This window comes from Bos taurus, chromosome 29, assembly GCF_002263795.3.
Source record: "Bos taurus isolate L1 Dominette 01449 registration number 42190680 breed Hereford chromosome 29, ARS-UCD2.0, whole genome shotgun sequence".
Lineage (NCBI taxonomy): Eukaryota > Metazoa > Chordata > Mammalia > Artiodactyla > Bovidae > Bos > Bos taurus.
In genome coordinates, this window is record NC_037356.1 from 17,019,123 (window position 1) to 17,032,133 (window position 13,011).

The window sequence follows — 13,011 nt, forward strand, 5'->3', positions numbered from 1 at the left end:
GCTGGCAGCCGAATGCAGTCTCCACATGCATACCCCTTATGCACGTGATATTAACAATGAAATTTCATTCAGCTAGTTTTTCTTCGGAGAAGGCAATGGCACCCCACTCCAGTACTCTTGCCTGGAAAATCCCATGGACGGAGGAGCCTGGTAGGCTACAGTCCGTGGGGTCGCTAAGAGTCAGACACAACTGAGTGACTTCCCTTTCGCTTTTCACTTTCATGCATTGGAGAAGGAGATGGCAACCCACTCCAGTGTTCTTGCCTGGAGAATCCCAGGGGCGGGGGAGCCTGGTGGGCTACCATCTCTGGGGTCGCACAGAGTCGGACACGACTGAAGCGACTTAGCAGCAGCAGCAGCAGCAGTTTTTCCTGGGCCTGGTAAGTGCTATCTCTTTCCTTATCTGTCTTGTCATTTAATAGTTTCTACCTTGACTCTCAAGGTAAGCTCATCCATTTCTATGCTTTAAATAGCAACCAAATTCATATCTTCAGCCCAGGTCTCTCCTCTAAACTCCGTACTTCTACCTCTGACTGACTGTTGACATCTCTAGTTGGATATGTGGTGAGTGAGCTTCTCAAATTAGCAAAACTAAAACAGAATTCATAATCATGACCCCCAAAATCCTGTATCTCCCCAAAGTCTTCCCCATCTCGGTAAATGACACTATCCACCCACTTGCTCAAGTTGGAAATCTCCTTTTTTCCTGCCTTTCTTTCAACTCGCATATCCAAATCATTCACAAATCCTATTGGTTCCACCTCTAAAATTGTGTCCACAGTCCATGTTTATCTCTAACCCTAAGCTCATTGATTCAAGACCCCTTGGTCTCTCACCTGAACCACTGGGGTATCCTGTTCACTCTTCTCCCTTTTTCCACTCTTCTCTCCCACACAGCAGATCTTTGGAAGATATAAATTAGAACATTATTATATTCCCACATAAGCCCTTCCACGACTTCCCTTCGTGCCTAGAATAAAATCCAAAGCATCTGCCGCTGTCAGCGTGACTCTCCAGCATCTGTGATTCAGGCTCCTTCCTGCCTCTCCACCTACCCTGCCTTGGCCACACTTGCGGGTTCCTGACACATCAAGCTTGATCTTGCCTTTGGCCTGTAAACTTGCTGTTCCACTGCTTGGAACGTCTTCTGTCTCCCTCTGGCGTTTTTTTGCCCCTCTCATTCTTTAGGTCTAAACCTAACAGTCACCTTCTCAGAGAGGTCTTTTCTGACAGCCGATCTGAGTTAATACCTTGATGTCTTTTCTCAGATGTCCAGTGTATTTACACCTGTTATAGCACTGTGGTCATTCATTCTGATTGCGTGTGTATTGGTCATCTTCTCACCAGGCCATAAGCCTCATGAGGGCAAGAGACATGTCTCTTCCTTTCACCATAGTATCTCCAGCAGTGAACCTAGCCCTCAATGCATAACAGACTTTCAAATGTTATGGAACTCTTTCTCCTCTTTTCTTTGGTGCTTTCTCATAATATACCTTACTAGAAAGCTGCAGTATAAATTTTTCTTACCTTTTGTTTTAATCGAATAGCTTTTGCACTGTGGGGTAGTGGAACTCTAGCGATGTCTCTTAGAACACACATACGCACATTCCTTTTCTTAAGGAATCAGCAGTGTAGCTTTTCCCGTATGGTGATGATCCACACCCGACATGGAAAGAGGTGGCCACTGGCGTTCCTTATACCTATGTAGGCAGCAGAGGCTCTTGCAGTTACTGTGGTTCCTGGCAGCACTCAGTGCAACTGAAGGCATTGCAATCGTAGTGGCTCAGACCGAGGACTCAGGAGCCAGACTGCCCAAGTTCCCATCCCAGCTCTGCCTCACTGCATCATCTCTCTACTGAGCTGGTAGGAAGAGTCCCAGCTGGTAGGAAGAGTCCCAGCTGGTAGGAAGAGTCCTACCATGAGAGGTAGCTGTGAGGACTCCATGCATCAGTACGTGTGAAGTATTTAGTGCCTGCCTGGCCAGAAGTACTTAGCGAGTGTTTGTGGTCATGAGCATCATTGCCACGTACTGAACTTCTTACATATATTTTCTCCCACAGTCTAATGAGGTATTTTTATTTCGGTTCTGTTCAGTAAACATTCCCTGTGTCCCTCTGCCAGAGCCTGAGATACAGGGATGAATTGATCCTAATGGGGCCCCCCCTGCTTCTTGGGAGTATCACACAGCTCTTGGAGAGTGAAACCATGAAAAAGTGTAGGGTCAGAGTGTGCCTGAGTGTGTCGTGGGATGCACGAGTGTGCCAGTGTGCTCATGTGTCAAAGGATGTGCGGTCCCTCAGAGTGTCCAGATGTCAGAGTCTCTCTGAGATGGTCAGGGTATGGTTCAAGTGTGGGAGGGCAGTTAGCTGCTTGGAGAGCCCTCTGCAGATCCGCCACCCTTAGCCTTCCTGGTTGTAAAAGTCATGGGACTCGGCCAAGGCTGCAGTAAGGCTCTCTTGCCCACCTTTGCCCATCTTCTTATCTCCCAGAGCCCACTTTCTCTGTGGGCTTGATTTGCAAACAACAAATAAAAGGCAGTTCTCCCTGAAAAGGGTCTTGCTCACTCACTCATCACCGGGCCCCCAATCCAGCTGCCCCCACTCTCTAAGAAGAGCCAAGGTGGCCAATGTGCAGCTGACTATACCATTTGGGGCCTAATGAAGCGACAAGGCATTTCTCTGCCCTGGACCTGGGTGTTCAACAGTTATTGGCTGCTGAAGGCAGACATTAAGGAGAACCATTTTAATTGATTAGAAGGCACGTGTGCTGTACGGGTTTAGTTTGAGGGCATTTTGGAACAAATAGCTTTGCCATTGTGGGCCTTAATTAGATAATAAATTAATAGATAAATGGATCCCAAAGTTCCAGTGGCCTCCCCCATTCGTTTGCCAGTGCCACTGGGGAGATGGAGACTTCCTCCTGCATTGCTGGAGGGCTGTGTGGGAGAGAATAGAGCGGCTGCCAATGGCTCATCAAGTCCAATCGGCTCTGGCATTGTGTAGATAACATTTAAACTAGATGCTGAAGCAAAGGGCAGCTTTTCATTATAATGTGGAAATGGTACAGAGCATGAGTTCCAGACTCGCTCACTTCTTTGCTATCAGTTCATTCAACAAATATGTATGGACTGTCTACCATGTGCCAGGGACTGTGCTGGGCACTGGGGATACGCAGCACAGAGTAGTAAATGAGGCTGTCAGAGTATGCTAGGTAGTAAAAAAAAAAAAGGCCATAGAGAAAAAGGTAGGAAGGAGGGAAATCGAGAATATAAGGTAGGGGGGTCAGTGGAGAGGGAGGTTGCAATTTTAAATAGAGTGGTTAGAAAAGTAACTGAGGAGATGACACTTAAGCAAAGGGTTAGGGGCAGTGAGGGGTGAGTCAAATGGGAAAGAAATTTCCCAGCAGAGGACACACCGGTGCAGAGACTCAGAGGCCGGGGGACGGGGAGTAGGAGTCTGATGGGTCTGAGAGCGAACAGGGGGGCCAGATGGGCAGGGCAGCTGGATCATGTGGTGCCTTGGGACCTCCACTGAGGCTTGGGTCGTGGCTGGGAGTGAGGTGAGGAGCCTCGGGGTGTCTCCTCATCTGTGACTGGCAGGGTGCAATTGATCTGGCATGGCAGACGCACATCATGCAGGGGGCAGGACCTCCTCCGGCCCCCTTGGCAGATGACATGAATTGATCACAGCCCTCTGCCCCAGTGAGGCTGATTTGGCCTTGACATCTTGGCCACCCAGCCTTTCAGGAGATCCACCAATCCCTCCAGAGGAAGCACTAGATTCCAGTTACTTCCCCTCGGAGTCTGCACCAGACCTGCACCAACAGGGCAAGCAGAAAGACACGGGCCCTGGGCCTGCCTGTCCCAGGGGGATCAGCAGAGGGGTGGGTGGGGAAGGAATCATCAGGAAAATAACCACAACACAAGTCTGATAAACACTGCAGACACAGGGATGTTGATTCTGCCTGGGGAGGGCCCCGCTAAGGCGGGGACATTTGAAGATAGGATGTTACCTAGAGTCATCAGGGTCTAGATGAGTGATCACACCATCGTGGTTATCGGGGCCATGAAGATCTTTTTTGTATAGTTCTGTGTATTCTTGCCACCTCTTCTTCATATCTTCTACTGTTAGGTCCATGCCATTTCTGTCCTTTATTGAGCCCATATTTGCATGAACTATTCGCTTGGCATCTCTAATTTTCTTGAAGAGATCTCTAGTCTCTGCCATTCTATTGTTTTCCTCTATTTCTTTACATTGATCACTGAGGAAGGCTTTCTTCTCTCTCTTGCTATTCTTTGAGACTCTGCATTCAAATGGATATGTCTTTCCTTTCTCCTTTGCCTTTAGCTTCTCATCTTTTCTCAGCTATTTGTAAGGCCTCCACAGACAACCATTCTGCCTTTTTGTGTTTCTTTTTCTTGGGGATGGTCTTGATCACTGCCTCCTATACAGTGTCACGAACCTCCATCCGTAGTTCTTCAGGAGCTCTGTCTATCAGATCTAATCCCTTGAATCTGTTTGTCACTTCCACTGTATAAGGGTTTTGATTTAGGTCATACCTGAATGGTCTCGTGGTTTTCCCTACTTTCTTCAATTTAATTTTGAAATAAGGAAAAGGTATGACCAACTTAAACAGCATATTAAAAAGCAGAGACATTACTTTGCCAACACAGGTCTTTATATTCAAAGCTACGTTTTTTCCAGTAGTCATGTATGGATGTGAGAGTTGGACTATAAAGAAAGCTGAGTGCCAAAGAATTGATGCTTTTGAACTGTGGTGTTGGAGAAGACTATAGAGAGTCCCTTGGACTGCAAGGAGAACAAACGAGTCAATCCTAAAGGAAATCAGTTCTGAATATTCATTGGAAGGACTGATGCTGAAGCTCCAATACTTTGGCCACCTGATGTGAAGAACTGACTCATTGGAAAAGACCCTGATGCTGGGAAAGATTGAAGGCAGGAGGAGGAGGGGATGACAGAGAATAAGATGGTTGGATGGCATCACCTACTTGATGGACATGAGTTTGAGTAACCTCCAGGAGATGGTGAAGGACAGAGAAGCCTGGCATGCTGCACTCCATGGGGTCTCAAAGAGTTGGACATGATTGAGCAACTGAACTGAACTGTTGTAGGATCCTGGCTTGGAAAACCTGATCCCACCAGGGGAGAAAGTCTTCTGATGGAAGGCGACCATCAGGGGTAAGCTGATACATAGGGGTTAAAGTTAGGGGTGACCCTGATGGTGGCTTCTCTGGGTCTCTGTGAGTCAAAAATCTGAAAATTGTGCTGATGGAATTCAGTTGCATTCTCCCTATCCCATTTCTCTTTATTTCTATGCATTGAACCTGTGCTCATCCATGCTCCTCCGAAGGTTAGTGACTCGGGTTCCCATTTGTCAGGAGGGCTTCAGCAGGCCACTGGGCTACTGCCTGCCAACTTTTATACAGACATGAATACCTGAAAGTGGGAAATCAGCTGGAGACCCTTCTCAAGGAGAGGTTGTTATTGTTCTGTTGCTCAGTCATGTCCAACTGTTTGCAACCACAGACTGCAGCATGACAGGCTTCCCTGTCCTTCACTATCTCCTGGAGTTTGCTCAAACTCATGTCCATTGAGTAGGTGATGCCATCCAACCATCTCATCTTCTGTCACCCCCTTCTCCTCCTGACCTCAGTCTTTCCCAGCCTCAGGTTCTTTTCCCATGATGCGCTCTTTGCATCAGATGGCCACAGTATTAGAGTTTCAGCTTCAGCATCCGTCCTTCCAATGAATACTCAGGACTTATTTCCTTTAGGATTAACTGGTTGGATCTCCTTGCAGTACAAGGGACTCTCAACAGTCTTCTCTAACACCACAGTTCAAAAGCATCAATTCTTTGGCACTCAGCCTTCTTTATGGTCCAGCTCTCACGTCCATACACGATTACTGGAAAAACCATAGCTTTGACTATACAGACCTTTTTTGGCAAAGTAATGTCTCTGCTTTTTAATACGCTATCTAGATTTGTCATAGCTTTTCTTCCAAGAAGCAAACGTCTTTTAATTTTGTGACTGTTGTCACTGTCCAAGTAAGAAGGAGAAATAAGTTGCTTCAAAAGGAAAGAAATTGAGTCAACAACTTTGATTAGAATTTGGTTTCATAAATCAAAATGATGAATCAGGTCACTGGATTTTTTTAAAGGCTATAAAAATTTTTTAAAAAGATGATCCTTTCTTGGAGGAACTGTCTTCTCTTCTCCATGCTTAGTGATCATGCTGATGATTTCACTTGTGATTACCTTCAAAATTATATTCATTTCTCACTGTGAGTTTCTGTCAAATCCATGAAGTTAGATTGGCTTTGGGCACTGAGCCAGCTCCCTGGGGCTGGGCAGGGGCTGAGTAAGGGGGATCATACCCTAGCCAGGGCAGCTGGCCCCTGGGGAAAGAAGAGGGGTGCAGGCAGAGGATCTGGCCCCAGATCCCATGCTCAGAAATCTAGGCACATAGGCCAAAGACCATGGGGAAATTAGCCTTGGAAGAAGTTCTCATAGAAGCTAGGCAGGACTGGCCTAGGAGAGCCTTGGTCAGGTCACCAGAATGGGCACTCAAAACAGGACTGTATTAGTCAGGTTCTCCAGAGAAACAGAAGCAACAGGATAGATGTATATAAAGAGATTTATTACAGGAATTGGCTAATGCAGTTATGAAAGCTAAGAAGTCCTTGATCTGCCATCTGCAAGCTGGAGACCCAGAAAAACTGGTAGTACAGTTCCTGTCCAGGTGCACAGCCTGAGAACCAGGAGCCCATAATTCTCACTTTAGAGGCAGGAGAAGACCAGTGTCCGAGCTCAGGCAGAGGGAGTGTATCTTCTCTTCCTCTCTTTCTCCACCTTCTTCTATTCAAGTCCTCAATGGATTGCATGGTGCATACACACCTATACCGAGGAGGGCAATCTGCTTTACTCAGTCTGTGGATTCAAATGCTGATATCCCTCATACACACACACACACACACACACACACACACAAAGTAATGTTTAACTAAATACTGAGCACTCCGTGAACCAGTCCAGTAGACACGTAAAATTAACCGTCACCATTTGTTATGGTTCAGTCACTCAGTCATGTCTGACTCTTTGTGACCCCTTGGACTGCAACACGCCAGGCTTCCCTGTCCTTTACCATCTCCCAGAGCTTACTCAAAGTCATGTCCACCAAGTTGGTGATAACATCCAACTATCTCATCCTCTGTCGTCCCCTTCTCCTCCTGCCTTCAATCTTTCCCAGCATCAGGGCCTTTTCTAATGAGTCAGCTCTTCCATCAGATGGCCAAAGTATTGGAGCTTCAGCATCAGTCTTTCCAATGAATATTCAGGACTGATTTCCTTTAGGATTGAATGGTTTGTTCTCCATGCAGTCCAAGGGACTCTCAAGAGTCTTCTCTAACACCACAGTTCAAAAGCATCAATTCTTTGGCACTCAGCTTTCTTTATGGTCCAACTGTCACATTCATACATGACCACTGGAAAAACCATAGCCTTGACTATACGGACCTTTGTTGGCAAAGTAATGTCTCTGCTTTTTAATATGTTGTCTATATTTGTCATAGCTTTTTTTCCAAGGAGCAAACATCTTTTAATTTCATTGCTACAGTCACCATCTGCAGTGATTTTGGACCCCAAGAAAATAAAATCTGTCACTGTTTCCATTGTTTCCCCATATACTTGCCATGAACTGATGGGACCAGATGCCATGATCTTAGTTTTTTGAATGTTGAGTTCTAGGCCAGCTTTGTCGTTCTCCTCTTTCACCTTTATCAAGAGGTTCTTTAGTTCCTCTTTGCTTTCTGCCATAAGGGTGGTGTCATCTACATATCTGAGGTTATTTATATTTCTCCAGGTAATCTTGATTCCAGCTTCTGCTTCATTCAGCCTGGCATTTCTCACTGTACTCTGCATATAAGTTAAATAAGCAGGGTGACAGAATACAGCCTTGATGTACACCTTTCCTGATTTGGAACCAGTCTGTTGTTCCATGTCCAGTTCTGTTGCTTCATGACCTGCTTACAGATTTCTCAGGAGGCAGTAAGGTGGTCTGGTATTCCCATCTCTTTCAGAATTTTCCACAGTTTGTTGTGATTCACACAGTCGAAGACTTTGGCATAGTCAATGAAGCAGAATTAGATGTTTTTCTGGAACTCTCTTGCTTTTTCTATGATCCAGCAGATATTGGCAATTTGATCTCTGGTTCCTCTGCCTTTTCTAAATCCAGCTTGAACATCTGGAATTTCTCAGCTCACGGACTGTTGAAACCTAGCTTAGAAAATTTTAATCATTACTTTGCTAGTGTATGAAATGAGTGCAATTGTGTGGTAGTTTGAACATTCTTTGTCATTGCCTTTCTTTGGGATTGGATTGAAAACTGACCTTTTCCAGTCCTGTGGAACCATGGCCACATCAAGGCCAAAACAAGTTTGGAAACTGAGAGTGAGAACCTCCCATGTAAGAGCTTTGTTAGCAGATGAGAGGAACACAGCTGTGATTCTGATTCAGTGAATCATTCAGGGGCCCACGGTCAGTCTAATGAGACCTACAGTCAGAATAGTGCTCAGCCAGAGAGGAACAGCCAGGGGGCACAGGCAGCACCCTCTCAGGAGCAGCACAGGGCAGAGCCCATGGCTGGCCCCGTCTGTGATGAACCCCCCAGGCAGAGGCCAGAAGATGAGGCATTATCTGATATTTGTTCAGAGTCAGGGCAGACATTGTTTAAAAAAAAGAATATTAGCACATCCTTAATAATGGGGGGGAGCTTAATAAGGAGGGGAGCACAGCTACGGTATGTGTCAAACATTCTACTGTGGGCTTTCTTCATTTCTCATGGACAACTCTGAGGCGTAGTATAGAGGTCAGAAGACTAAGGTCAGAAAGGAGAGGTACATTGTCCAAGGTGCTAGTCAAGGACACAGTCTAACTGTAAAGCTTCTGTTCTTTTCTCCAAACCACTGTGGGCAAGGCACCGTAGTGGCGCTTTCTCCTGGGGTCTGTGCTTGGCCTTTCCATGCTGTGCTATCACCTGGCAGACCGAGGGAAACTTCCCTGGGACAACGTGAGTCAAAAGAGGACGTCTACTTTGATCACCCCAAGCTGCCTCTGATCCCCAGCAGCCCAAAGTGCTTGCTCTAAATCCCCCTGCTCACTGACTGGGAATTTCTATGGTGCAGAAACAGTAATTTTAACTTCACGTCCCGGTGCCTGGCACATAAAAGGGATCATGAAAAAGTAAGCAGGTGAGTCAAGAGCCAGGAGACAGTGGTGTGTAAGCAAATTGAGGTGCTTCAGAAAAAGCGTAACTAGGAAATGGGAGACTTGGATTTCAGACCATCCCTGCCACTGACTTGCCCCATAGACCCTGGTCAAGTCTCTGAGCCTCTGATCTGTAAAACAGAGAGGTTCAAGTAAACGATTGCTAAGATCCCCTCAACAAAAATATTACATGCTCCTGTAGCCTAGGAGTCAGGATTCCTGGGTCCAAGGACTGACCATGATACTTCATAGGATTTAAGAACTTGAATCTCCGGTGCTGGTGTCAAACCCCTAAGACAGGGCATTTATGACCCCCTGCCTTGGACTCTCCTTGAGGATGTATTTGTTCAGTTTCCAAGTAGGCTGCACGCTCATTAAGGGGCTGCGTCTTACTCATTTCCATCTCCCCAAGATCTGGACATGCAGGGTCAGGCTAGTGAAAAGAATCCAATACTTGATTGAGCTAGATTTGGGCCCTGCCTGGGTACCCCTTTCTACCTAGCTAAAGCGTAAATACCACCCACACCCCAATATACACACCACAGGGTAGGACCTGGACATTCTTGGAGTGACCATTCTATAGCATAAGTAACTGGAAACCCACATGTGTCCATTTTAGGTTTTGCTTAAAATGTTTGCCAGGAATAACAAATCTGTTAAAAAATGGTCTTTTTGTAGCAAATATGGCAGCCTTTTATTCTGTAGTAAACAGGAAAGCACTAAGACACTCATAAAGCAAAAGAAATGCAAACAGATGACACACAGATGGGTAGAATGTTCAACCTTACTATTAATCCAAAAATGCAAATTAAAATACAATGAGATGGCATTTTGAACTTTGCAAATTAGTAGACATGTTAAAAATTAAAGATCGCAGTGTTGGGAAGAGTGTAGTAACCGAGGCATTCTTGTGTAAGGTGGTTAGAAGTGTAACACCTTTATGAAAAGCAAGTTGCCCATATGTATCAGGCCATTTTAAAACGTGGCATCCCTCAATCCAGTAATTCTTTTAGAAACCTATTCCAAAGAATTCCTAGGAAATATAAGCAAAGCATTACGTTACCAGATGTTCATAATGTCATTATTTATAATAAAAACCCAGAAATCAGCTCCATATCCAATATGGAAAATAGAACTACCATTTACGGTATATCAACCTAATGGAATATTATAAAGTTACTTAGAATGAAGTCCACAAAGCAATTTTCATGACTTCAAATGTTTATCATAAAAATGTGAAACAAAAGTTTTAAGACCATATCATAGCTATGTCCAAACTATGTCACAAATCCATCAGTACAGATGGGTATGCATAAGAGAATGTTAACAATAGTACTGAGTGGATGATGTCATTACCACTCATTTTTCAAACTTTTTATTATTTTATTTCAAAATGCGTGTTTTTAAAGAATGAAAGAGAAGAAAAGTTTTCTGGCAGCCAGAGCGAGCAGGACCCATTTGTCTTTGCAATCACCAGAACCCGGCTGCTAAGGAAGCCTGTTAAACCCAGGGTGGCAGCGCCCTGGTGCTGAAATCGCTCTGTCTCTGGAGCATATTTTTTCTTTACTGAGGAAATTGCTTTCCATAAAACCAGCTCTCTGACACCTCCGAGTACCGGGGAACCATGCACGCCCGCTTTCCTGGGGACATTCTCTAATGGGGAACTCCATCACGTTCCAGCTTGGTGCTTCCAACAAATCCCAGCCAGCCATAAAAAATCTTTAGCACCCTGTATGCAAGACTGATTGCAGAGGCCTCATAAAAATCCCATTCACCCAGCAAGAGCTGCAGGTCTAAAACTCTCGAGGCCCCTGCTGTTTTAAACCCAGCGGCGCGGCGCACTGCTAAGCGATGCCTGGTAGAACTCGACACAGCAAGTCAGGACAGGATCTGGGGCAGAACTTGGGGAGAACACGAGAAAGGGGGGCCTGTGCAAATTGTGCAGTGTACAGTCATGACTAAAAAGCACCTTCTCGCTGCTCTCTGGGGCAGGGGAAGGGGGCTTGGCAGAGTACGGGAGAGGGTGTAGGGATGATGGCTATTGTTTGGGAAGAGAAAGGGGTTATGAGCTGTGTGGGTGGAGGGGTGAGTTGTGAGGGGGCATCCTCCTCCCATACATACTTCAGTTCACTTGGGACGGAGACATCCCCTTTCCTGACTGCCCCTAGAAGGGAACAGGGAGCGCACAGGCTATTCAATAGCCCTCTGCCCTCTGGAGGGACCTCCCTGACTCCCAACTACATGGTAGGTTTCAGCATCCTTCCGGCAGTGGCCAGATGACCTTCTCCATGCCTGCAGACAGCTTGCACTTTCTCAGTTATTGTGCCCCGTTGCACAATACAGCTGCTCTTTCCTCCCTCACAAGGATCCAGGATGCCTGGGTTCTAGCCCCTGCTTAGCTCCTACTTAGCTTTGTCACACTGGCCAAGTCACTTTATGTGGTCTCTCAGCTTTGGTTTTCTTCTCAGTAGAATGAAAATAATAAAAGTACTATCTTCCCCTCTTCCCAGGACACACCCTCTCTACCCATTGTATTACAATGTGTCATCAGATACTTCAGTGCTCCAATCAAGTAAAATCACTCAAATATCACTGAAAAACTCATTGTTAAGGTTCTAAAAAAAAAAAAAAAAAAAAAAAAGCCCTCAGTGGTTCATTTGTGTCTTTGTATTGAATTCCCTGCAACTCTATTTTCTGTAACAAAAGACAGCCAAGTTTCCCTCTAATGTAGGACTCAAGGCCTGGGCCATATATCCACCTTTGGTAAATCCACATCTCAAGCCATACGCATCTCATGTGGCTTTGAATAAACATCTCTGAGCCCTGGTTCTCTAATCTGTAAAATGAGAATCATGGCTCTCTCATAGTGTTTGGTAAAGAGTCAATGTAATACCTGATCTGGGTTAGGAGTTCAGTCACTAACCCTGCCCTGTACTTCCCTGAGTGTGAGTTAGACTTCTGAGTACTGCTCAGAGCACCACTTCTAGACCCGTGTGTGCTGTAACTATCCTTTGAGTGTTCAGGGTAATGTAAGTGAATCCTCCATTTTTATGGTTTCTGACATTGAACATCAGCCTATTTAAAGTTCTCCCAATAGATATGGTGCCATTTATTTTCTTGGGGTTGCAACTTCTAATTGAGTTGAGAGATATAGATTATTAATAATTAGGGAAGGAAAAGGAGAATCAGAACAGTGTTCTGACTTCCTTGGAAAGTATCCCCTTTCCTGAGAGGGGGCTGGCTATCCTCTGGTTACTGCATGCCATGCTTTACTAAATCAGGAGAGGGATGAAGAAGCCTCATGTTTCTTTATGTTCTTGATTTACAATGTCTGGTAACAAAAAGCACACCTTGTATGATTGCAGTCCCTCTGTATTTATTGGTATTTGTCTTGTGGCCTCACATATGGTCTTATCTGGCAGAGTCTTCGACATTCACTAGGAACGTATGTGTGTCCCGCAGGCCTTGGGTAGAGAATGTTCTATACATGTCTCAGTTCAGATAGTTCAGTCACTCAGTCGTGTCCGACTGTTTGCGACCCCATGGACCGCAGCACGCCAGGCCTCCCTGTCCATCTCCAGCTCCCGGAGTTCACTCAAAACTCATGTCCATTGAGTCAGTGTTGCCATCCAATCATCTCATCCTCTGTCGTCTACTGGGTTAGTTATAGAGTGATCAGGTCTTCTATATCCTTACTGATTTCCTGGCTAGTTTTTCTATCAGATGTTG

General features: G+C 45.5%; 1 protein-coding gene across 8 annotated transcripts in view; it reads left to right on the forward strand.

Moving 5' to 3' along the window:
• TENM4 (teneurin transmembrane protein 4) overlaps nt 1–13,011 on the forward strand; it is an 851,321-nt gene that overhangs the window by 466,415 nt on the left and 371,895 nt on the right. The gene's annotated exons all lie outside the window — the stretch shown is intronic.